Raw genomic sequence first — 25,461 nt, forward strand, 5'->3', positions numbered from 1 at the left:
TTCTTTATCCATTCATCTATCAGTGGACATTTAGGTTGCTCATGTCTTGACTACTGTAAACAGTGCTACGATGAACATTTCCCCATTGCCATTCTAATGTTAGTTGTACCCGTAAAAGCACAGGAAAGTTTCAGGTAATTGTATCATCAACCACCTACAAGATCCGCCCCCCACCTGCAGCCATATTAAAAAATACAAATGGCCCTTTTACCCCTGAAAAAGTAAAACAATTTAATGTGATCAGAAACCATTGAGATATTTTTGCAAATCAAACCTTTTTGAATCTCTGTTAAAAGAAATATTCAGCTACAACCTTATCAATGGTACTAGCAAACCCAGATGGAAGAGACATTAATAGCAGATTGTGATTATAATGGAAAAATCCCTCTATTACACTTGGTGTGTAGAATTGGACAGTGTAGCCTCAAAAGCAATTGTTTGAATTATCCAGGTTTACTTCCTCAGAATCTGAGGCAGATAAAACATGTTCTTTCATTATGGAATTTCACCACATCTCTTCTGTGATTACAGTCATCTTTCTTTTAAGTTGTTTTTAGAAATGAACTTGAAAACAGTCATCCAGGCTAGCTGAGGGCTGCCTTGTCTTTGTAAAAGCAAAGGAGTGAATTTGACATACCTTTCCTGCATGTCACCTCTGGAATTTGAAAAGACCTTAGAAAAACTAAATTTAAGGTTGTACCATTAACTAGAAAAGACATTTCTGAAAACTATTTTGTTTTGCTTTTTGGCCTGGAGAAATTATTCCTTAGCTGATTGAAACTAGTTGAGGAATCATTTGAGGTTTTTTCCTTTGTGACGTGGTTGTTTCTTTCTTACTTTCTCCACTTTCATTGTGGAAGAGGATAAAATTTTAAGTGGCCATTTCAAGATGTTTCTGACTGGACTAACTCAACAAATTGGCATGCAGCCAAGCCAGCTTCCAAGATACTGAGCTATGTGTTGGGTTAGCTCTTGTTACTTTTTAAAGTGTTATTTTATTTGTAGATACACAGAGCGTGGGATTGAAAGCCAACCTACTGTGATTCAAATAACTCGCTTATTTGCTATCTGTGTTACTGTGGACAAATTACTTACCTAAGCCTCAAGTTTCTCAGGTATCAAAGGGAGGTACAAATTGCTACTTCTTTCATAAGGCTGTGCAATTTTTTAGGAGGTTTTCCATGAAACCATTTAGCATGTTATAGATCACTGCCTCTCCAACGTCAGTGTGCACATACTTCTGGGAATCCTGTTAAAATGAAGATTCTAACTGATTGGGTCTGGGACAAGACTCGCATTTCTAACAAGTTCTCTGGTGAGATCAATTTTGCTGTTTCATGAGCCAAAATTTGGTAGGAAGTGCCTAAAGCACCTTAAAGTTATTTTTATCAGTATTATTTTATTGTCTTGTTAATATACACTTCTTCCTGCCCTACTATACCCAATTTCAAGTTAAAAATCAAGAACTAAGCCCCCATGTCAGCCACTTTATTCCCTTACTCACATTTTTCTTAATACTTTATTCTTAATAAATATTTGTTGGACTAATTAAATGAAAAGTGCTCTCCGTTGGCATGTAACATTCATTTTTTTCACTTACTAAGTAGCTTACCTACTAATAGTAGATGAAATTAGTAATCTTTCCTACCACATTTTTTTAGCTTTAGTTGTTTTCCAGTTCCAGCCTCCAGTTTCAGTTGATATGTTATTTCTTGAAATTCTAATAGCTTCCTTGACTGACCTCTATCACACATGTGTCAAGCTATGTACCAAACTGCATCCTTATCTAGATTTTGTGGTGCTTTACAAACGATGCACTATTTATATTCTGAGCCTCATCTATTAACACAGCCCTGGCACTTAGATACTTTATGAAACTCTGTGGAAAAGGAAAATAGATGAATAAATAATTGTAAAGAAAGAAAGTGAAAGCCATTCAGTCGTGGCTGACTCTTTGCGACCCCATGGACTATACAGCCCATGGAATTCTCCAGGCCAGAATACTGAAGTGGGTAGCTTTTTCCTTCTCCAGGGGATCTTCCCACCAGGGAAAGTCCCCTATAAAAGAACAGCTTTCTAATATTTGGGCATCTGAACTGAAATAGATAATGTTTTTTTTGTCTTTTATCACTTGACAAGTATTCAAAAAAATAAACAAGTATGAGAATTAGAGTCTTGTCCATCCAAGTTGTTGCCAAAACTCTGGTGGACTGGAAAACTAAGTCTTTTCCAGACTTCCTGGAATATTATGGTAGGCAAGTCTCCCTGAGCTTCAGCTTTGGCAGGAAGGCTCTGAGCAGGTCATAGAGGCCAGCTCTTCTCAGAGTTCCCTGGGGCTGCATGTCCAGCTGAGGCATAGCTAAGGCAGAAGGTTCTCAGTTTGTTACTCTCCTAGACTTCATTCCTGGAGGCTGTGGGGAAGCAGATTTTGGGTAGTTTTGATGGCAGTTATAGTCCTCTCATCAACTCTTTTCCCAAAACCCAAGAGAGACTTAGAGATTGACTAATTGGGGGACCTTGATTTATTAGTTTGTTGAAACCTTAGCCTGAAAATCAGTAAATCAGGGAAGAATTTGAACTACACCCTCTGAAATTTTCTATAAACTCTAATCTTCAACTGATGTAATTCAAATTGTTTAGCTGATTTATCAATGTCATAAATTTTCTCAGGGCTATGGATCTCAATCCTGGCTGCACGTTTGAATAACCTGGGGGACACTCTTAAAAAATGCTAGTGCTGGATGAACACAAATGAATCGTGTGCTATCAGAGCACAAACATCTTTGTTTACTAAAAGCTGTTTAGATAATCCTTATGTGCAGCCAGAGCTGAGGTATAAATAGATTAATTGTGTTACATAATTTATTGGTTGAATAAATATTAAAATTTTATACCACTACTTTTGAAATCACTAAACTGGAGGAAAGAAAATTATAGAGGAACAGTTTCTTTTGGTTTCTCGTTTCAAAGGAAACGTGGTTCTTGTTGCTAAGGAAACAGTCATCCGTTCATGTTGTTCATTCCATCGCTGGGTCACGCCCAGTGCTGATCATGTCGAGACTTCAAGAGAAAAGTATTTTTAAAATCATTTTATAACCAAGTTTCACTGGCTCAAAAAACTATTGCCATATTTTGTTATATACCCAATGGGGAGGATTGTCTTTCCATAAGCAGTGAATTATTTTCAAGATGTCTTATAGAAAAAAAAAAAAAACTGTGGTATAGCAGGCTGAATGACAATTGTCTTGAGTCTTCTCTGAAATAGTCAGAACCTCTGTCTGTTGCGTGTGAAGGCTCACATTGTAAGATAGTCACAAGGCCTGTACTAGGACAAGGTAAGTGAGGCATCTAGGACACAATTTAAAGGGCACTCCTGCAAATTCAGTGAGTACCTCCTTAAATTTTGCACCCTAGGTGGTCCATTCACCTTAACCCTTGTCCCAGTTCTGATAGCACTTCTAAAGTAGAAATATGTTCCCACATATTTTGAGAAGAAAAAAGAAATAGTTTCTCTACTTTAAACTTTAGAAACAGAAGGCAATTATCCAGTGTAGTATGGAGCCAAACCTCCAAGGTTAATATCTTTGTTCTTCTGAGAAGTACAATAGGACTTAGATGGCAATGAATTGTCAAGTCCCTAATTATATATCTCAGAGTTGAAATGGGTGCCCATTTGTAACCACCTTGTCAACAGCCTTGCTTCCCCTTCTTTGCTGCCAGAATCACAACTTTATTCAAGTGTCTACTCATCTCCCATATGACTTATGGATAAATTCTAATTAGTCTGAGCCAATCAGGTTTTTCATTCTCTTTGCCTAAGGTTAGTCAAAGATGAGTAAGGGACTCATTTCTTCACAATGGGACAAGAGGGCAGATCTTTAGAAAACGTTTTTTGGTTTTTTTTTTTGCTCTTACATAGATGTGCACAGGAGGAAACAGTCCCACATCTTTCAGTGAACAGTTTCTTGTATCTACATGGGATGCTTGGAATCCTAGCAGATATCTTTCAGTCAAGGGAAAGCCCTTTGACGACAAAGGAATATATTAATAGAACAAAATGAGGAAAACTCTAAGCCTTTGATTTCAATGTTATGCTACTAAATTGCCCAATATTGGAGCCATTTTACCCTTTTGGCTGCTTAAAGTAAAGAAAAATACGTCTTCTTATTACTTAGGCCAGTTTTGTCAGGTATTTATGTTACTTTTGCAGCATCTAAGGTGTCATTTTCTTATGTTTAATATGTTTGATCAACAATAACCTGAGCAGTGCTTCAATGTAAGAGCAAAGAAGTTTCATTGTTTAATCAAACCCTTCCACAATTTATGGTTAAAAAAAATTAAGAACACCTAATAAATGAATCAAATTGCTTAGTTTATTTAAAGAAGTGAATATATGTGAACTTGGTATCTTAGACTAGAGTTTCTCAATCTTGGTACTATTGACATTCTCCGTTGAATAATTTTTTATTCTCAGGGGCTGTCCTGTGCTTTGTAGGATATTAAGCAGCATCCCTGGCCTCTACCCACTAGATGCCAGTAGCACTCCCTACCTCTGTTTCAGTTTGTAGCAAAAATGTCTCCAGACCAGACATTGCCAAAAGTCCCGGGGCAGGGGGATAAGGGAAGGCAGAGCAAAGTTAACCACTATCAGGAACCACTGCCTTACGTTCAACTAGCCAGAATAGAGAGGTGCATAGAAAGAAAATTAGAACTCTCATTTTAGAAAAACAGAAAGACAAATATTTAATCAGTTTCTGTTCAATGCATTAGCAAGTGTTAAATGTACATTTTCTTTGTTCCAAGGTTTGTTACACTTGAAGGCCCAAAATAGCATCATGGAGGCAGAAATTTTATTTGCCTTAACTAAAGTTATGCATTGACCATTGAACAACATGTATTTAAACGGTACAGGTCCATTTATAGGCAGAACTTTTTCTGTAATAAATATTAGAGTGCTACATCATCTGAGATTGGTTGAAGCCTGGCTGAACCTGTGGTGGCAGAACGTGGGATATGCAAGGAACCATGGAAACACAGGGCAGATTATAAGTTTTATGTGTATTTTTGACTACATTGAGGGTCAGTGTTCCCAACCCCCTGCATTGTTCAAGGACCAACTGTAGTTATATGTATTAATAGTTCTGTGTAATGCTTAAAGCTGTGCCTGGCATATGGTAGACTCAATAAATACTCTAGGTAAATAGAAGGATTTTCTCCACAAAATGGAGAACAATTATACCAAAGAAGTTCTTGCACTGTTGCAAAAGTTCTAGGGCCCACAAAAGATTTCCCAACCTGGGGATCTGGCAAAAGGACTGCGAGCCCCCAAGGAAACAGACTCTTGGAGGGCATAACAAAACCTTGTGTCCACCAGGATCCAGGAGAAAGGAGCAGTGACCCTACAAGAGACTGAACCAGACTTGCCTGTGAGTGTCCAGGAGTCTCCAGTGGGTGTGGGTTGACAGTGGCCTGCTGAGGGGTCGGGGCACTGACTACAACAGTCCTGGGAGCCGCGGCATGCTGACATAAGTCCTTTTGAAGGAGGTCGCCATTACCACATTACCCCTACCATAGTTTGGCCTCAGACCAAACTACAGGGAGAGAACACAGCTTCACCCATCAGCAGAAGTTCAGATTAAAGATTTACTGAGCATGGCCCTGCCCACTAGAGTAAGCACCGTTTTACCCACAGCCAGTCCCTCCCACAAGGAAGCTTCCATAAGCCTCTTATCCTCATCCATCAGAGGGCAGACAAAATGAAAACCACAATCACAGAAAACTAACCAAACTAACCACCTGGATCACAAAATGTCTAACTCAGTGAAACTATGAGCCACGCTATGCAGGGCCACCCAAGATGGATAGGTCATGGTAGAGAGTTCTGACATAACGTGGTCCACTGGAGAAGGGAATGGCAAACCATCTCAGCATTCTTGCCTCAAGAACCCCATAAACAGTACGAAAATGCAAAAAGGTATGACACTGAAAGATGAACTCCTTAAGTCAGTACGTACCCATTATGTTACTGGAAAAGAGTGGAGAAATAGCTCCAGAAGGAATGAAGGAAAGGGAAAGGGAAAGGGAAGTCGCTCAGTCGTGTCCGACTCTTTGCGACCCCGTGGACTGTAGCCTACCAGGCTCCTCCGTCCATGGGATTCTCTAGGCAAGAATACTGGAGTGGTTTGCCATTTCCTTCTCCAGGGGATCTTCCCTGACCCAGGGATCGAACCCAGGTCTCCCACATTGGAGGCAGAAGCTTTAAACTCTGAGCCACCAGGAAGGAATGAAGAGGCTGAGCCAAAGTGGAAATAATGTCCAGTTGTGGATGTGTCTGGTGGTGAATATGAAGTCTGATGCTGTAAAGAGTAATATTGCATAGGAACCCGGAATGTTAGGTACATGAATCAAGGTAAATTGGAAGTGGTCAAGCAGGAGATGGCAAGAGTGAACATCTACATTTTAGGAATCAGTGAACTAAAATGGACCAGAACAGGCAAATTTAATTCAGATGACTATTGTATCTGCTACTGTCAGCAAGAATCCCTTAGAAGAAATGGAGTAGCCCTCATAGTCAACAAAAAACTCCAAAATGCAGTACTTGGGTGCAATCTCAAAAATGACAGAATGACCTCTGTTTGTTTCCAAAGCAAACCATTCAATATCACAGTAATCCAAGTGTATGGCTCAACCACTAATGCCAAAGAAGCCAAAGTTGAACAGTTCTATGATGACCTACAAGATCCTCTAGAACTTTATTTTATTTTATTTTATTTTTAATAAATTTATTTATTTTAAGTTGGGGGCTAATTACTTTACAATATTGTAGTGGTTTTTGCCATACATTGACACGAATCAGCCATGGGTTTACATGTGTTCCCCATCCTGAACCCCCCTCCCACCTCCCTCCCCATCCCATCCCTCTGGGTCATCCCATTGTCCCAGCCTTGAGCATTTGTCTCATGCATCGAACATGGAATGGTGTTCTGTTTAAGATCCTCTAGAACTTTAATACCAAAAAAAAAAAAAAGTACTTCTCATCAAAGGGGACTGGAATGCAAAAGTAGGAAGTCAGGAGATACCTGGAATAGCAGGCAAGTTTGGCCTTGGAGTACAAAATGAAGCAGAGGAGAAGCTAACAGAGTTTAGCCAAGAGAACTCACTGGTCAAGAAAACACCCTCTTCCAACAGCACAAGAGATGACTCTACACATGGACATCACCAAATGGTAAATATTGAAATCAGATTGATTACATTCTTTGCAGTCAAAGATGGAGAAACTCTAAAGAGTCAGCAAAAACAAGACCAGGATCTGACTGTAGCTCAGACTCATGAAATCTTTATTGCCAAATTCAGACTTAAATTGAAGAAAGTAGGGAAAACCACTAGATCATTCGGGTATGACCTAAATCAAAACCCTTTTGATTATACAGTGGAAGTCACAAATAGATTCAAGGGATTAGATTTGATAGAGTGCCTGAAGAACTATGGACAGAGGTTCGTGACATTGTACAGGAGGCAGTGATAAAAACCACCCCCAAGAAAAAGAAATGCAAAAAGGCAAAATGGTTGTCTGAGGAGGCCTTACAAATAGCTGAGAAAAGAAGAGAAGCAAAATGCAAAAGAGAAAAGGAAAGATGTACCCGTCTACATAGAGAGTTCCAAAGAATAGCAAGGAGAGATAAGAAAGCCTCCTAAGTGAACAATGCGAAGAAATAGAGGAAAACAATAGAATGAGAAAGACTAGAGACACCTTCAAGAAAATTAGAGATACCAAGGGAACATTTCATGCAAAGATAGGCACAATAAAGGACAGAAACGCTATGGACCTGACAGAAGCAGAAGATATTAAGAAGAGGTGGCAAGAATACACAGAAGAACTATACAAAAAAGTTAATGACTCATAACCACGATTGTATGATCACCCATCTCCAGCCAGATATTTGGAGTGCAAAATCAAGTGAGCCTTAGGAAGCATCACTAGCAACAAAGCTAGTGGAGGTGATGGAATTCCAGCTGAGCTATTTCAAATACTAAAATATGATGCTGTTAAAGTGCTTCATTCAATATGCCAGCAAATATGGAAAACTCAGCAATGGCCACAGGACTGGAAAAGGTCAGTTTTCATTCCAATCCCAAAGAAAGGCAATGCCAAAGAATGTTCACACTACCATACAATTGTGCTCATCTCATACGCTAGCAAAGTAATGCTCAAAATTCTCCAAGCCAGGCTTCAACAGCACGTGAACTGAGAACTTCCAGCTATTCAAGCTGGATTTTGAAAATGCAGAGGAACCAGAGATCAAATTGCCAACATCAGTTGGATCATAGAAAAACCAAGAGAGTTCCAGGAAAACATCCACTTCTACTTCATTGACTATGCTAAAGCCTTTGACTGTGTGGATCACAACAAACTGTGGAAAATTCTTCAAGAGATGGGAATACCAGACCACCTTACCTGCCTCCTGAAAAACGTGTACGCAAGTCAAGAAGCAACAGTTAGAACTGACATGGAACAACAGAGTGGTTCCAAATTGAGAAAGGAGTACATCAAGGCTGTATATTGTCACCCTGTTTATCTAACTTATATGTAGAGTACATCACGTGAAATGCCAGGCTGGATGAAGCATAAGCTGGAATCAAGTTTGCTGGGAAATATCTATAACCTATATATATAGTATATATATAATCTGTATATGCAGATGACACCACCGTTATGGCAGAAAGCGAAGAGAAACTCAAGAGTCTCTTGATGATGATGAAAGCAGAGAGTGATAAAGCTGGCCTAATACTCAACATTCAAAAAATGAAGATCATGGCATCCAGTTCCATCACATCATGGCAAATGGATGGGGAAACAATGGAAACAGTGACAGACTTTATTTTCTTGGGCTCCAAAGTCACTGCAGATGATGACTGCAGAGATGAAATTAAAAAACTCCTGCTCCTTGGAAGAAAAACATGACAAACCTAGAGAGCATGATGTTTTTGAGCTGTGGTGTTGGAGAAGATTCCTGAGAGTCCCTTGGACTGAAGGCGATCAAACCAGTCAATCCTGAATATTCATTAGAACAGCTGATGCCTAAGCTGATGCTCCAGTATTTTGGCCACCTGATACAAAGTGCTGACTCATTAGAAAATACCCTGATGCTAGGAAACATTGAAGGCAGGAGGAGAAGGAGACCACAGAGGACAATATGGTTGGATGGCATCACCGACTCAAGGGACATGAGTTTGGGTAGTCTCCAGGAGATAGTGAAGGACAGAGAAGCCTAGCATGCTGCAATCCACAGGGTCGCAAAGAGTCAAACATGACCTAGCAACTGAACAACAAGAGGGATGGATAGCATTACCAACTCAGTGGACATGTACTTGAACATACTCTGGGAGATAGTGGAGGACAGGGAAGCCTGGTGTGCTGCAGTCCATGGGATCACAAAGATTCGGACAAGACTGACTGACTAAGAACAGCATAGCATAAATGAAGTGCAACAGGAATGTAGAGAAAAGGTCTACTATTGAAGGGTATGTATGGAGAATGTGAATTAAAAAGAAGTCCTGTTGAGATTATAATGAGAAAAAAATGAAGCCTAGTCACAAAGTAGGAAAATAAGATAAAGGAAATGGTCAACTATGAATTTTAAGGCAGCAGATTTCAAACTTTCCTACAATACCAAGGATACGGAAGAAACAGGAAAATGTTAGCCAATAAGGAGCCTGCAACCATTGCTTTCATTGGAACTGTTGCTCTAGCATCTTTATTATCTCATTCTAGTAGATTTGTATAAGATATGTAATAGTTTTGGGGGAGAAACATCTAAAAACTGCTTTTCTAGGAACAAAAGGCATAGAAAACCTATTGTGTCACTGACTGATTTTAATAGACTAGATCAGAGAGAAAGAACCAGCATGAGGTTGTGGAGTAGGAAAAGTTGAATTTAGCTGGAGCAGGTGAAATTGAGGTTCTAGTGTAACATGTATAAAAAATGTCATGAAAGCAAAAAGATACAGGCATTTAGAATCTAGGTAAGAAGATAAGGCTAGAGTGCAAATGTGGGCATTACCTACATGGACATCAGGTCATCCAAGGAATTAGTAGCGACTAGAGACCACAGGTTAGGCATAGATCTGTGATCCAAGCATAGCAAGAGGAAATAATTCCAAGCATCAATTAATATTCAAACTGAAAGCAAAAGAAGCAGTCATGAGAAATGAAGACTAGGAACCAGTAATAGCAGTAGATATGAGATGAGTTATATCAATAAACAAAAGCCATCATTGACATATGTCTCAGAAAATTGGAAGACGTTGGAGCTGAAAATAGGCCTTAGATTTGGCAATGAAGAGATAGTTAATATTACTTAAGACAGCAAAAAATATCTTCTCAACTATGTGTAGTACTGGACAAAAGCCTGCACAAATGTTCTGTATCGCTATGAGAGCTGGAAAATATGCATAAGTGTGATCTATTTTGCAAAAGTCCCAGAGCACAACTTGACATTAGTGGGGGCTGATATGCCAAAAATGAATTACCAATGTAGACTAAAATAAGCCACTATAAAAATCTCTAAAGCTGTCTTATTGCATTTAACAACTCTTTTCCAAGGGTTGTGCAGCTCTCCCGACTTCCTGCACAAGTGAAATCTGGAACACATCTTAAGGGAAACCCACCTACTCAGTTTAATTTTACCCTGCACTAGTCCTTTGCCAGAAAAAAGGAAGATGAATTGCTTGGGAACTAGTAGCTCACAGTGGATAAAGGAGCTAGAGACCATAAAGAAAGGGCCATAAACTTTAAGAGGAAAAAGATATTCTAATTGATTTTAGTGTCAGAGTTCTTGCCAAACAAAATCTTATTTGGAAGGAAGATAAATGATTCTGAGAGAAGCAGAGTTGCTTGGTTGAGACAGGACTGGGGAAACCCTGCCTGCTAGCCCAGGCTCTATAACCTTCATGAAAATGCTTCCCTCTGAACCACAACTGAAAACAAGGTACTCACCCCCTTTATTTTCAAAGAATCTGAAGCCCAGGCATGTATAAGAACTTACTCAAAAAAATAAAAACCTGATTTAAAAATGGGCAAAAGACCTAAACAGACATTTTTCTGAAGAACACAGATGAACAGCAGGTGCGTGAAAAGGTGCTCAGCATCACTAATCATCAGGGAAATGCCCATCAAAACTAAAATGAGATATTACCTCACACCTGTCAGAATGGCTATTATCAAAAAAAAATAACAAGTGTTGGGAAGGATTTGGAGACAAGTGAACCATAGTTCACTGTTGGTGGGAATGTAAACTAATATGGCCACTATGGAAAAATGTATGGAGGTTTCTCCAAAAATTAAATTAAAACTACTGTATTATCCAACAATTCCACAGCTGGGTATTTACACAAAAAAGATAACAACACTAATTTGAAATGATTATGCACACATCTGTTCATTGCAGCACTATTCACAATAGCTAAGATATGGAAGCAACCTGTGTCTATCATTAGATGAATGGATAAAGAAGATATGGTACAGATATACAATGGAAAATAACTCAGCTACAAAAAAAAATCTTGCAATCTGTGACAACGTGGGTGGACCTAGAAAATATTATGCTAAGGGAAATAAGTTAGACAAAGAGAGACACAAAATGTATGATTTCATTTATATGTTGAATCTACAAAGAAAACCAGAAATGGATTCATAGATGCAGATAACGAACAGGTAGTTACCAGAGAGGAGAGAGTCGGGAGTGATGGATGAAATAGGTAAAAGGAGTTAGAGGCACAAAACTTCCAGTTTAAAATAAATGAGCCAGGGGTATATAATATACACAATAGAGAATATAGTGAATAATATTGTAATAACTTTAAAAGGATAGATGGTAACTAGATTTACCATAGCGATCATCATGTACATAAATGCTGGACTACTATGTTAGACACCTGAAATTAACGTAACATTGTGTGTCAATTATATTTCAATAAAAAAGATAAAGTCAAAGTGAGAAAAGTGAAAAAAAAGTCAAAATGAGAACAGTGAGAAAAGAAACTTACTGGAGGTGACCCAGCTAGCTAATGGCTCAAACAGAATTAGAACCCAATTATACTTCTTTTTTCACATTGTGTTTAAGTTGCAAACATGTTGTGGGCATTCACCTCAGAGTATAGAACCAAAGTAGGTTGGTATTTCTTCTTCATCTTTGGAGAGCTTCAGAAAAGCTGCTCAAATCAACTATTACCTTTTCTAAATCTCTTTTCTCCCATTAACTGGTTTATTTGGAAATAAATAAAAAATAATTTTATAGAAATGGAATACTAGCTTAATTCTTTTCACCATCCAATTTGTACTTTATTTTAACTGATTGTAAACAATTATATACCAAAGTCAGAAAGGCGTGTTCTCTCACTTAGAGATTCTCTGCCTTAAAGTGCATTTAATGTACGTAAATGGAAAGAGAGTGGTGGGAAAATGACATCTTGTCCCCATTTGTACGTTAGCAAGAAAATCACATATAGCTATAATTTAGCCTTAATAAATCAAAACTCTTTTGCAAAGATTTGATGACTCCCCCATCAAATTCATTCTGCACTGTCTCCACAGCTGTTTGCAGCTTTGGGGAGGTCTATGTAGGAGAAAATATTCAAAGGCTAGTTCTATGCTCTACATCTACTGAGCACAGACATAACTCCTATTTTGACAGGCAGATTTTATAGTGGTTTATTTTGGTCTACTTTATTTCACTTTTTGGCACTAAAGCCTTAACTAGTGCCAAATCTGTTCCTCTCCTCCTATATGCTCTGTGTTTTCTTTAAAAACAGGAAACTCATAGCTCTAAAAATTACTTGCTCTGTATGATTATAGCTAAGTAGTGTCTGGCAACCAACTGTGTTGGAATATTACACTGAGGAAGAACTGAAACGAACCATTTTCAACAAAAGAGAAGAAAATCTCTAAATGTGAGGTTTTGTCTGTGTTTCTTGGCTGTTTTCAACTGGCTACCAAAGAGCCAAAGAGGTTTTCTCCTCTCAGTTCTACTGCTGAGGTGCCTGGCATACAGTAGGCACTTAAAAGGTGCTTCTTCAAGCTGCATGTAGTGAGATTAAAGTGAATTCATTGTAGTCCAGGAAATGACACCCGAGTTATGATCCAGTGTTACCTACAGGCTGCACACGGCATTTCCCAGGGATTCTAGGCAAAAGGGACAAAGTTTCCTTGTGCAGTCTGTTGCATCTACAAAACATGGAAATAATTTGCAGTCAGGTCAAATGCCTTTGGAGAATGTGATTCATTGCACTGCTTATGACCTATACTGAATTTGAGTTTAGAGATCTTCATCTCAGTATGAAACTAGGTAGATTTATGGATCTGTCCACACTGCAAAGTCCTTTGACGTCATCTCAATAGAAGTGTACTTGGTAGAGGGAATATTAAGGCACTAAGACTGCATTATACAAAATTAATTAGTCAAGTAAGGAATGTAACCATTTATTTCTGCATAAAATAAATATTCAAATAATTTATTTACTTGTCGCTTTAAGAAAAAATATGGTTTAAATGATTTTACATACAAAAATGACCGATGGCCTAAGTGAAGAAAAGAATGAAACGAAGTTATGCTTAAAGGCCTTTCTGTTTTGTTTTTTCAATATCAATCTTTCTATAGCATAATATCAAAATTTCATAGCATAATATGATTATATGTAACTATGTAGGTATACATATATATATACACATACAGACATACATATTCTCAAAAAATAAAGACAGATATAAATAGAGATAAATATGTAAATAACCTACATTAATAAAGAGAAAAGCAAGATAAACAAAATCCATAATATTTACCCATATGATTACTTATACTTCTAGTAATAAAAGTAAACTAAATATCAATCTAAACATATTCTGAGCAATCTTAAATACTCAAACTGTACAAAAAGAAAGAGAATAATGTGACAGGAAAGGAAAAGTGGTTAAGAAAAGGTTAGCGTTAATATTTGTACTACATTTCAGGTACACTAATGTTATGTTTTACCCCGAAGACATTTTTTCATCTGATGGTGATGGGGCTGGGATCTAACAAAAGAAGAGTGCTATTTATGTAGGGACATACTTTAGTGCAACTCTTTGTCATGAGCAGGTAGCCACATTCTTTGGGGATTGTCTGAAAGAAAGAGACTGAGCCATAAGGGGGCTCTTCAGAATAAGCTAGCAGTGATTCTTGAGTCAAACGAGGAGGAGAGAGAAGAAGGCTCCCTGAAAGGAGAAAGAGGGGACAGCAACTCGGTGACCTGGTAGGGACTTGAGAAAGATAGCCCTCGATGGACTTCTGGTAGCAGGAATGGAGTAGGAATTTTAGAAACACAATGCCTGATAGGTTAAATTGTTTCTAACTCAATGCAGTATTTTCCCTACATTAATTCCCAAACCAACAGAAAAAGTCTGTAAGAATCTATTAGGGGCAACTTGAGAAATAAAAAAGAAAGAGCTGTTAACTATTGTTTGGAGTGAGTTGTTGAGGGAAGGGAAAGACATAAAGAAGGACAAAGGGACACAGTTTATAATCACTCACATGGTTGTCTGTTCCTTGGAGTATCTTGGTCTATGCTAATAGACTGTGAGTGCCATTAAAACAGGGACCGTTTCTGTCTTATACAGTGATGTGCCCTAATACCCAGGATCCAGCACAGTGTCTAATCCTCACCAAGTCCTCAGTTGAAGTTGCTGAGTGGACAAAGGAATAAAAATTGATCAAGGAAAATGAGTTCAAGTTGAACAACCATGAGTAGCTCTCCATGAGCCATCAGAAATACTGGAGAGGACACTGAATTTGCAGTTATTAAGAATGAAGAGATTGGTAAATTAAATTAGTTTTAGAATGTTAAGGGAATAGTTAATTACTCTGGTTCCCCCTATTTGGGTGCACTGTGGTACAATCCGGACACCAGAGTTAGCATCAAACTTCACAAGTTAAGGCTCAGTTCTCCACAGGACTGTCCCATCACCAGACGCCAGTTTCACTTTGGGGAGCACCGAACAACCCAGACCCCCTCTACTTCCGAGAGGCTGGCTTAAACATTTGATGTTTCTCATGACACCCTCCAGTTCAATAATTCACTAGAACAACTCACAGAATTCAAGAAAGTATTACAGTTAAGATTAGTTTAATTATAAAGGATACAGATCCAGAGGACCAACCAAAAAAAAAATCACAGAGGACAAAAAGTTAGTTAAGTCTTCCTGGTAAACGGCCTCCCATTCTGAAACTATCTGGAGGCTCAGCATGAGACATCTCATTAGGGTAACATGCACTCCTATCACTCAAACTTCCCCAATGTATAAATAAATTCATGAAAATCTTCATATATGCAATGAAAATATTTATTACTCTTAAAATTTCAATGTATTCATTATTGGTTCTATCTTTTTTAATCCCTGAATTCTCACTCAATAAAAACCTGTGCCAGAAATATCTGGATAACACTGGGATTTTTTATTTATTAACATCATGATGATGCTCTCTGCAAAGGGTTGGGTTACAAATTGATAAGTGGTAATCATCAATGGTGCAGTACCATTAAGGATTAGTGATAAGACTAAAATTAGCTGTATCGCCAGCTCTATGAGTCCCTTGAGCTATTGGAGTCAAGAATACTGCCATTTTAAAAACCACAGACATATATAGCTCTGTTACAAGAAAATTCAAACAAGCAAAAAGCTTCCATAGATTATGCAAAGAATTTAGGTTAAATCATTTTAGTAAAAAACTTCCCTTTCAGATCTCTCCATCTGTAGAATCTGATCAGGATTCAGGAAGTCTTCTCTTGTAGCAGTCTACCTCTTTGGAATTTCAATAGTTTCATAAAGACAAGCCAGTGCTCTCATCAATGAATTCATTCATTTGCTCATTGAGCATCTACTGTATGTTGAGCACTGTACTAGGTTCCGAGGATACAGAAGTCAACAGAACAGACGAGATCTTTCCTCTCCTGGAGTTTTATTCTAGTGGTAGGCTGGAGGAGGCAGAAAATATTACTAACCAAGAAAAGTACTGACTGTGAAGAGTGCAGTCGGAGGAAATAACTAGGGGAAGACACAGTAACTGAAGAAAGCACTTTAGAAGTTAAACCAGGGAACATCTCTCTGAGGAGGTGACATTTGAAGCGAGACTCAAAGGCAAAGAAGGTCAAAAGTCATTGCAGTCATAAGTAAGAGCCCTAGCCCAGAGAAGGAAAGGAGGCTGATGGAAGTTCAGTGAGAGTGATGGGTGGTGGGGACAGAGGCGGGGGCAGACGGCAGTGGCAGATCAATCGGAGTCTTGTTGGCCATGGCAATAAACCTGGATTTTATTCTGGATACAAGGGGAACTCACTGGAAGATCTTCTTTTAAATGTCCTGGTAATATGATCTCATTTCCTTTTATAAAAGATGACTCCAGCTTCACTGCACAGAATAATGGAAGGAGGAGAAAACAATGAAAGGAGGGAGATCAGTTAAGAATGAGCTTTATAATACAGATACGTTCTAAAGATCTGCTAGCGGAAACCTATGTTCTTTATATGTAGAACCTTGAGATCAAGAATGAATTATCTAATTTTATAGAAACAAAATGAAATATCAGCATCAGAGAAAGAAGAAAACAAATCTAAGAACTTACTTCATTGAGATACTTGGAAAAAGAAAAAAAAATCCTGGTAACAGCGCCATCCTCCACAATTGCCTGAGGCAGTGAAATGATATGCCTTTTACAACAAGGGTCTAAAGATTTTCACTTTCATGCCCACATTTTGTGGTAACATTTAGGTATGGAGGAAAAGCAGAAACAAACAAAAAACATGGTACCAGGAATTGACAGTCAAACGATATATATTATGTAATTTAGTGATGATAATTGCTATTATATGAGAAAAATATCACTTGGCTGTTCTGTGTACAACAGTTAAAGGTTACAAGTACCATTAAATGTGATTTTTAAGCTCTGTGAGTTCAAGTTTTCTCAGTAGACGGAATGGAATTACAAGGTTTCATATGCAGAAATTTGTTTTACAAGCAGCTCTGTAGTGGAAACTTACTCTGAGGATATTTTTAGTTCCAGAGACAGTTGTTTCACCTATGGTTTCCCTCCTCTTTCTAAACATATTCACTATGTACATGGTAAATCCTTACAAGTTCAAAGTACTTGAGATTAAATCCTGTCTGAATTAACAGGCTCATAGTCAGAAAAATGAGATTGAGTTCATTTGTAACTTTAGTTATCATCAATTGTCTTTGCTAAAATATGCTATGGGAAAAATAGTAATATTTAGAAAAAAACTTTCCCTAGCTCTATAATATTATTCACTTTTTAGAACATTAATGAGAATAGACATTTAAAATTTCTATTAAACCTTTTCAAAAGATTATGATTCATTCAAGAAAAATCTAATTAATGTTCTTGGTAAGGTATTTTGCTAATTTTCAAAGAATTTTTCCAAAGGATAGTAGAATACTTTCTTTTAATGCTTTGAACTTCTGGATTATTCATTCTCTTTCTTTCTCTCTTGCTCACTCTCTTCCTGTGTGCATCTCTCTGGGTGTATTCATTTCTTCACCTTTACCCTCCTGCCCTCCCTCTTCTTTTTATCCTGTTGACTATTTACAGATATCCAGAGGAACAAAATTGGCTCTTTAATTAAAAGGGGAAAAACAATTTTTAAAAGCTGCCTTTGTGGGGAAATGTTTTCAGAAATGAAGCATCAGGGACTTTGGCTGTGGCCTCTGTGCTGTTTTTCCGACTGTTTTGGTATTTTAGTGACCGTAAAGAAATGACCCTTAAAGTTGCCGTGTCAGGCTCGTAATAAAGTGACATCTTGGGGAAACCAAACTCTTTCTTTCTCTGTACTTTTTTTTTCCTCCTGTAATTAGACTTGCCATCATCGGGGACTGTCTTTGTTATTACCAGCATCCCTCTCACCTCTGCCCAGGGACAGCAATAGCTAAGTGAAGGCATCCCCTTATGTACCAGGTAGAGAATTTAGACACAAACTGCATTCACGATGACTGCATTTTTCCTTTGTTAACCCCAGGATCTTTGGGAATTCTTGGTTTTATTTGCAGGGGCCCTGCTTGGCATCCTTCTCCCTTGTGTTTCTTCACAATGTTCTATTATTTGTTATGAAAACCATTAAAAAAAAAAAAAAAAAAAAGATAGTTGCTGCACACTGGCCTTTCAAATTCCCAGCCTGCAGAATGCTTTTCTGGAATTGGACACCAGCCAGGACCATCACTAAGGAGAAACATGTGATTGCCACTTGTGTCCAGTGCTCGTTTCCCTGAATCTGGTAGTTTCAATTGAATGCATTGATGTCACTCTTCCAAGTGAATGAACCCCATGGGAACTGTAGAGGGGATGGAAATAGATTTTATCAAGCCAGGGACCCCACATTTTCTTCTCAAATCATCAGCAGACTCACCTTCTGCTGTGCCCGCCAGCACCAGGGCAAATATAACTAATTAGTGCATTCCTTATATTTGTTTTCTTCAAGGCCTGTCTGTTCCGTGTATCTTCTGCTGGGTTCTGAAAAGATGCCATCAAACAAGAAAAGTCATCTATGCTCTTTCCTTTCTGAGAGAAATTTATAAAGACTATGATTTAAACATCTGTAGTTCATAGCCCCAATCTGTTGTTAAATGGCCAAGTGTTAACTAAACATTCTCAAAAAATATAGTCATGAATTCACTCATTAAAAAATTTTATTGAGCAACTATTATATGATGAAACCTGCTTAAGGCAAAGAAAATACAATCCTTGTTTCTACTATGGAGAGTATAATTCGGTAGACGAGTATAGTCAGTCTCTTTCTACATATATTTTTATTTATATTCATATATGTATTTATATAGAGACAATCAAATATGATTTCATATAAGGATAAGTGCAATGGAAGAAATAAAGTAATTGAGTGTGAAAGGGAAAGACTGATCATCTGGAAGATGCCATTTAAGACAGAAGTACAGGTATTTGGGGATATATTCAGAGTATCCATTTGTCCCTTCAAAGTTTATAATCAATACTCTCTATATACAGGATGGGGGGATATCAGTGGAGACAGTCTTTCCAATGAAAAGGAAAGAAATTGTGTGCAGAACAGTTCTGACACATTAAAATGCTTGATAAATATTTGCTGGGATAGACTCTTGGCATCCAGTTTTCAGTTGTTTCAACAAACATTTGTAGTTAAGAATAGTAAGAATATCGGTTCTACATGTTTATATTTAGTTTAACATTCACAGCAACACTAAAAGGGAGTGGCTGTTATCACCATTTTAAAAGATGTGGAAATTGCGGATTACGGACTTTTTAGAAACTTGCTGAGGGTCACAGACATAGAAAGAGTAGACCTGAAATGGAAATTCGGGTCTGACTCTTTACTAACCCCATCCTTTGGGATTAGCCTACTGTGAGTTGAGCTCAAAGGTGGACAAAGGTGCCTAATACAGAGTTGCCAGCCTCAGTAAACTATCCTGCTGACACTTGAAGGTGCACATTAGGGTCCCGATTTAACAGATGAAAAAACTAAAGTTCAGACAGAAGTGACTTGACCAAGGGTCATAGCTGGGGTTTGAACCCAATATTAGTTGCTTTTGTCAGCTCTTTCCCCATGCTAACTCTCAGAGGCAGCTAAAGTAAAGAACCACTGGGATGAGGGAAACAACATTCTCATTGCTTCAGAGGAGACATTTCACAGCAAGATGACTGCATCAATTAATATGCTTTGATTGGAGGCATCCAAAATGGACTCTCACTGGATTTAAGTTAAAAGAGCAGGAAGGGAGGTTATTGGAACTCTAGTGAGACAGCTCACAACTTGGGAAGAGTTGCTGAGACTCCAAGTTCCAGGAAGATGGAAAGCAGGCGGAGACCTCCGTGGTGGACCTGTGGACCTTCTCTCTGGGCGCCCCCTTCTGGTGACTCAGCTGATTCTCTCCTACTTCTGTATGGGCATGCAAGTCTCTTCCATCATGTCTAACTCTTTGTGACCCTTTGGATGCAAAGCCTACCAGGCTTCTCTGTCTATGGGATTCTCCAGGCAAGAATACTGGAGTGGTTTGCCATGCCCTCCTCCAGGGGATCTTCCTGACTCAGGGATCGAATCCGAGTTTCTTACATCTCCTGCATTGGCAGGCGGGTTCTTTACTACTTGTGCCACCTGGGTATATTTCTGTTTAAATTGAGCTTCTCCAGAAAGAGACTCAGATGGGGCCAGTGAGATTAGATTCTTTGTCTGGAACCCAAAGGTGCAGATACAGCTACCTGATGAAAGAGGTGTAGTTTTCATACTGAGGAAAAAAATCAAAGACTACTGCACAGGTCATTTCTAAACTCACATTTTACACAAAGAGCAACTAAGGTTTGAGATGTGTAAGTGACTTATTTTTTCCCCAAGGTCACCTAATTCTTCATCTGAAGAAGCTACAATTAAGAAAATTCTTATTTGTTCTCAGAATACCAGGTGTCTCCTTTTTACCTTAATCACATCTCTTATGGGTCTTTACCCTTCCTCATTGAAACTTGTACATTATAAATGATCAGACAGTTAGAGCTTAGGGTAACTAAAATGTTGCTGGATATATGTGTAGTATAAACACTCATTTTCAAGTGTATACACAAGGTTCTATTCCCTGTAAAATACATCCTAGAAATTTCTGAACAGAGGAAATGCATTTTCTGATCAAAGGGTTCTCTCCCCAATTTTTCGACTTCAACATCAATTCACAGTTCATCTTTTTCTAGTGAGCTCTTTAGGATATTATTTCAGAAACATCTCCTAAGACCTATGCCATTTTTTATGAATGCCATCTTAAGAAATTATGTTGGCTTTCTCAATATTACCCAAAATTTCACTGACAAAGATACTGATCTTTATTTAATAAGCTTCTGAGTAATGAGCATAGATACTCTCTAGCAAATTTTTGAACCCCTATCATATGACATACATCTATCAGTATAAAAGAGACTAGATTCAACTTATATGTATATTTATTAACATTAAGACTGGATCCAAAATGCAATTTTTTTCCAGCAAAAACTAAAACATGCTGTGACTATACTAACCTTCCCAGGTAAACCCCAAATTGTCCTTTGCCCCATCTAAGCAGATCAGATTTGTGCTAAACTTACCACAGTTGGAAGTCACTGTGTTTGAGCTTATTTTACCATTTCCACTAACTAATAGAAAAATTCAAAACTTCAGTTCAAAGTGCTTGGAAGAGTCTGCAGAGAGTTCAGAACCTTACAAGACCTGAGCCTGAACCCATTTCTTTAACATTCACAGTGGATGTTGATAGCCCTCTGGGAATTAATCTCACAATCAGACTATAAGGAAGATCGAGGATAAGAGTGATGAAGTTAGGGCAGAGACGTGAAGAAGATATTTCTTTCGGGTTTAAAAAGAAAAATAATTCAGAACATCAATCTCAGTGGATCTCAGTAGCCTAGGCTGACAGATGATGTTTTAAAAAAATAACCATCAACAGCAGGGAAATAGTTTCTTTAATTGTACAATCACTTTTGGAGCTATTTGGAGTTGTCTGCATAAACTCTTTTCAAATACAAACACACATACACACCCACACACATTTATTGAGAGCAAATACCCATTGCCAAAGTTAATGGAGTGAAATACAGCTGAAGTGGGACTTGGAGAGCAGCAGGGGAGGAATTGTGGAAGCCAAGTTAACTACTCTAATACAGACTAACTTTTTTTTTTTGTCTTTTCCAGCCAGACCATATATTGTAGCACATAGTGCAGGATGGGGATGCTCTCTGTAGTAAATGCATTGCATAGGATAAAGGATCAGCAAAATACTATGGGTGAGATGTTCTTTACTTCTTTCAGTTCAGAAACTTTTGCCATCTACTCCTCAGTGCACTAATACCTGCAAAATTGTGGGCATTCTGATTACTTTGTGCTTGCCAAAACATAATCCTCACCTAGAGTTGTGCTTGAAGCTGAGCGATTCCAGTGTGAGAATCATGTCAAAAAGTGAGAGGATGTCACAAAACAGCCACTACCATGATGAAGGAGCTAAAGGGATTGATTTATGAGAATGGATTAAAACAACTTAATAGAGTGGCCAAATCATGACCCACCTCCATAGGACTGTCATACACTTTGAAGTTAGAAGGGACTTTTTAGGCAGAAAATTTCAAGGACTCAATAGGTCATGAAAGGGAGAAAAGAAAAGATCTTCACCTAGCTGGTAAGCTGTGTATAGACCAGGGCCCGTGAGCAAGTCAAGATTTAAGCTCACTCTCCTCAAAGTGATACAGTGAAAAAGTATCTCCTCCGAAGTAAAAGACACAATTCTGGAAAAATGTTATCATTTTCAGTGGATGAATGTTCTCCAGAGAACCATGTGAGAGGGGGCAAAATGAGATGACTTGATAGTTCTCTCTCAACTTTAGTGTTTATGATTCTCTCATTTTTTAAGTCATTATTTTTGTCTCTTTTCAAATTCATTATGAAGACAAAAGGTCTTTAATTTTAATGCCAACATGTGCCTTCAGAATCCAAAGCATCTCTCTCTGACAGTCTATTTACGGACTCATCAGAACGATTATTTCAGCTACGTAGGAAGTACGGTAATGGTAATTTTTGCATCCTGATAAAGCAGTTCCCATTATTTACAAAGAGACCAAAACCCGAAACATAATTTCCTTTCTTGCTGAAAATATGAAACCCGTCATTTAATAATGTTAGTTCTGTGCAGGTTTTTTGTCACAAGAAAAAAGCACCATGTCACACGTAAACCTGCAATACTTCCCTCTTCTCTAAACCCTATTTTTGTGATTACTGTTATTATAAGGAATAAAGATACACTACCTACTGATCAGCAATAGCAAAAGCCTGTATCAGCATAATTCCAGCAAAACAAGGAAAGTACAGAACAAGACAGGAGCAGCACATAGAGGATTGGCTTTTGAATCACTGGTCTTGAACAATCTTCTGCCACTGATTTACTGCATTGTTTAAGCACACAACTTAATCTCAGTGTGCCTTTGATTCTTCTGAAGAGCAAAGAAGAAAAGAGGCAGCAGCAGTAACAGCCACTGCCAGCTCAGGAGACATGACTTATCTTTGCTTCTGGGATTTCCTGAGGATAAATAAGATCTTTCCAATAAGTGCTTTGAGCTGCTAAAGATAATTAAAAAAAAAAAAAAAAAAAAGCCCTCCCTACCTTAAAATTTTTCTGGTTTTCATACACTTTCATGGATGTAGTAGACGCTCAATAAATGCTAAATGGAACTAAAATGCTAAATGGATTTTAAACAGTATAGAATACACATGTTTGATAGTTTAACCTTACTGACACAGAATGGTATTCTTGGAACAGAACAATAATTATGATTATTTTCCCTAAAGTAAGAATTACATTTGAATGCTAAAACTCTGCTATTTACCAAACAGAAACATAATAAACATTCTCTTAGGTGAAAGGCTTTGTGGAGATGAGTAGACAACAATTACTGAGAGCTCTGGGCTCTGTGCTTGGTCAACACCAGGGCAGAAAGGGATAGTCCAGTAATAATATGCTCCTCAGTCAGTCATGTCCAACTCTTTGCGACTCTTTGGACTGTAACCTGCCATGGGATTTTTCAGGCAAGAATACTGGAGAGGGTTGCCATTTTCTTCTCTAGGGAATCTTCCTGTCCCAGAGATCAAAGCAGTGTCTCCTGCATTGCTGGTGGATTCTTTACCCGATGAGCCATCGGGGACGCACAAAAAGGGGTAAATGGAGGGCGATGAAACATCTGATTCCAGAAGGTATCTGATGCAATTCAGGTTACCCGATGCTGAAAATGAGGGGGAGACTTCAGCAAAAGAATAAATGCTGCCACTTACTGCCTTCTCCAGAAATAGAAGCAGAGAGGCAAGAATGGGAATTGAAACTCACTTGAAGGAAGACTATTTACTTACGGAGATGCCGGTTCCATGTCTGAGTCAGGAAGATCCTCTAAAGAAAAAAATGGCAAACTACTCCAGTATTCTTGCCTGGAAAATCCTCTGGACAGAGAAACCTGGTGGGTTGCAAAGAGTTGGACTTGACTTAGCAACAAAACAACAACAACAATTCATATGAACTTCCACAGGGGGGCCTTTTGAAAATCCGACTAACCAAGCTGGGGATCCTAGTTAAGGCTGATAACCATCTCAGAAACTCCTTCTTTAAGAGTGATCTGTGAACACTAATACACATGCCAAGTGAACTGGAGGAGCAGAAACAGACCTTGCTTCTAGAGTGCAGATGACTAAAAGGTATTTAATTGGAGGGAGGTGGATTTCACATTTGTGGGTTGTATTAGTTTTCTCCCTTATGTTGGATTTTAAATATAACTTCAGTATCTGGGGGAAAAATCCAAAGTAACTTTTAAAATATGACTGTCCTTCTTTGTAACATCTTTTTGCCTAATACTAAAAAATTTTACGAATTGTTTTAATTTTGCATTTAAATTCTAAGAAAACAATGTCTTACATATTTTAACATTTATTTAAAGTCTAATACATTTTTTTCTTGCTATGAAATTAATCTTGAGATTTTTCTAAGAAGATGGCTCATTTTTATGATTTTGTTTTTGAATTTGTTTTCAATGTTGTTCTCTTCACTGTAACATTTTGTGATGTCATGGTTTATTGTTGATCTATACGAGTTTGAGTGACCCTCTCAGTAAGAGTTCAACTAAAGGCAAATGAATCATCAGAGATCTGGCTTGCAGTGGGACACAATAATTTTATTTTCCTTATATTAAAAATGGAAAAGAAAATCAATCGTTTCGTGCAAAGATAACATAACAGCCAATCTTTAAGGAAGAATAGAATGTCGCTTAAATACCCTCTTCTTTGTATTCTCTAATGAGCACTACCCTCAGGAACTAGAACATAAGAAGTTGACGATCCAAATATGTCATCTGCTGATAGAAATAATTTAGGCTTTTTTTTTTTTAACAGCTTGTCATAATATTGGACAATGTGAGCAAAAAGAAATAATTTACATTATGAAAAACTCGACAAACAAATCCTGTAGATAATATATGCTGAAGAGCAGTGTGTAGCTCTAGCAGGATATTGCTTGGAGAGATTTTGTTTAAAACATTTATTGGAGGCATATATTACAGTATATCATTTACTGGCTGGAAGCCATGCAATATGTGTCTTTACAAAAAAAAATTACCTTGTAATATGAGCCCCTCCAAGGCATAATTATATAATAAAGTTCTTATTGGGAAAACTGGAAGTAGGCCAAGCCTTGTCCAAATATAGTGAATGTCAGAGCCAAATTTATTATCCTTAGCTATTAACAGGAGAAGGCAGGTTTTGTTTACCAAGCCTAATTCTCTCCTAATTACAGCCACTATAAAATAATTACTATCCATGGGATAACAACACAAGACAGAGTGACTAACAGAAGAAACTGCAGGGGTTAGAAAA

This window comes from Giraffa tippelskirchi, chromosome 3, assembly GCF_054371585.1.
Source record: "Giraffa tippelskirchi isolate mGirTip1 chromosome 3, T2T-mGirTip1v1.2.pri, whole genome shotgun sequence".
In the NCBI taxonomy this organism is placed as follows: Eukaryota; Metazoa; Chordata; class Mammalia; order Artiodactyla; family Giraffidae; genus Giraffa; species Giraffa tippelskirchi.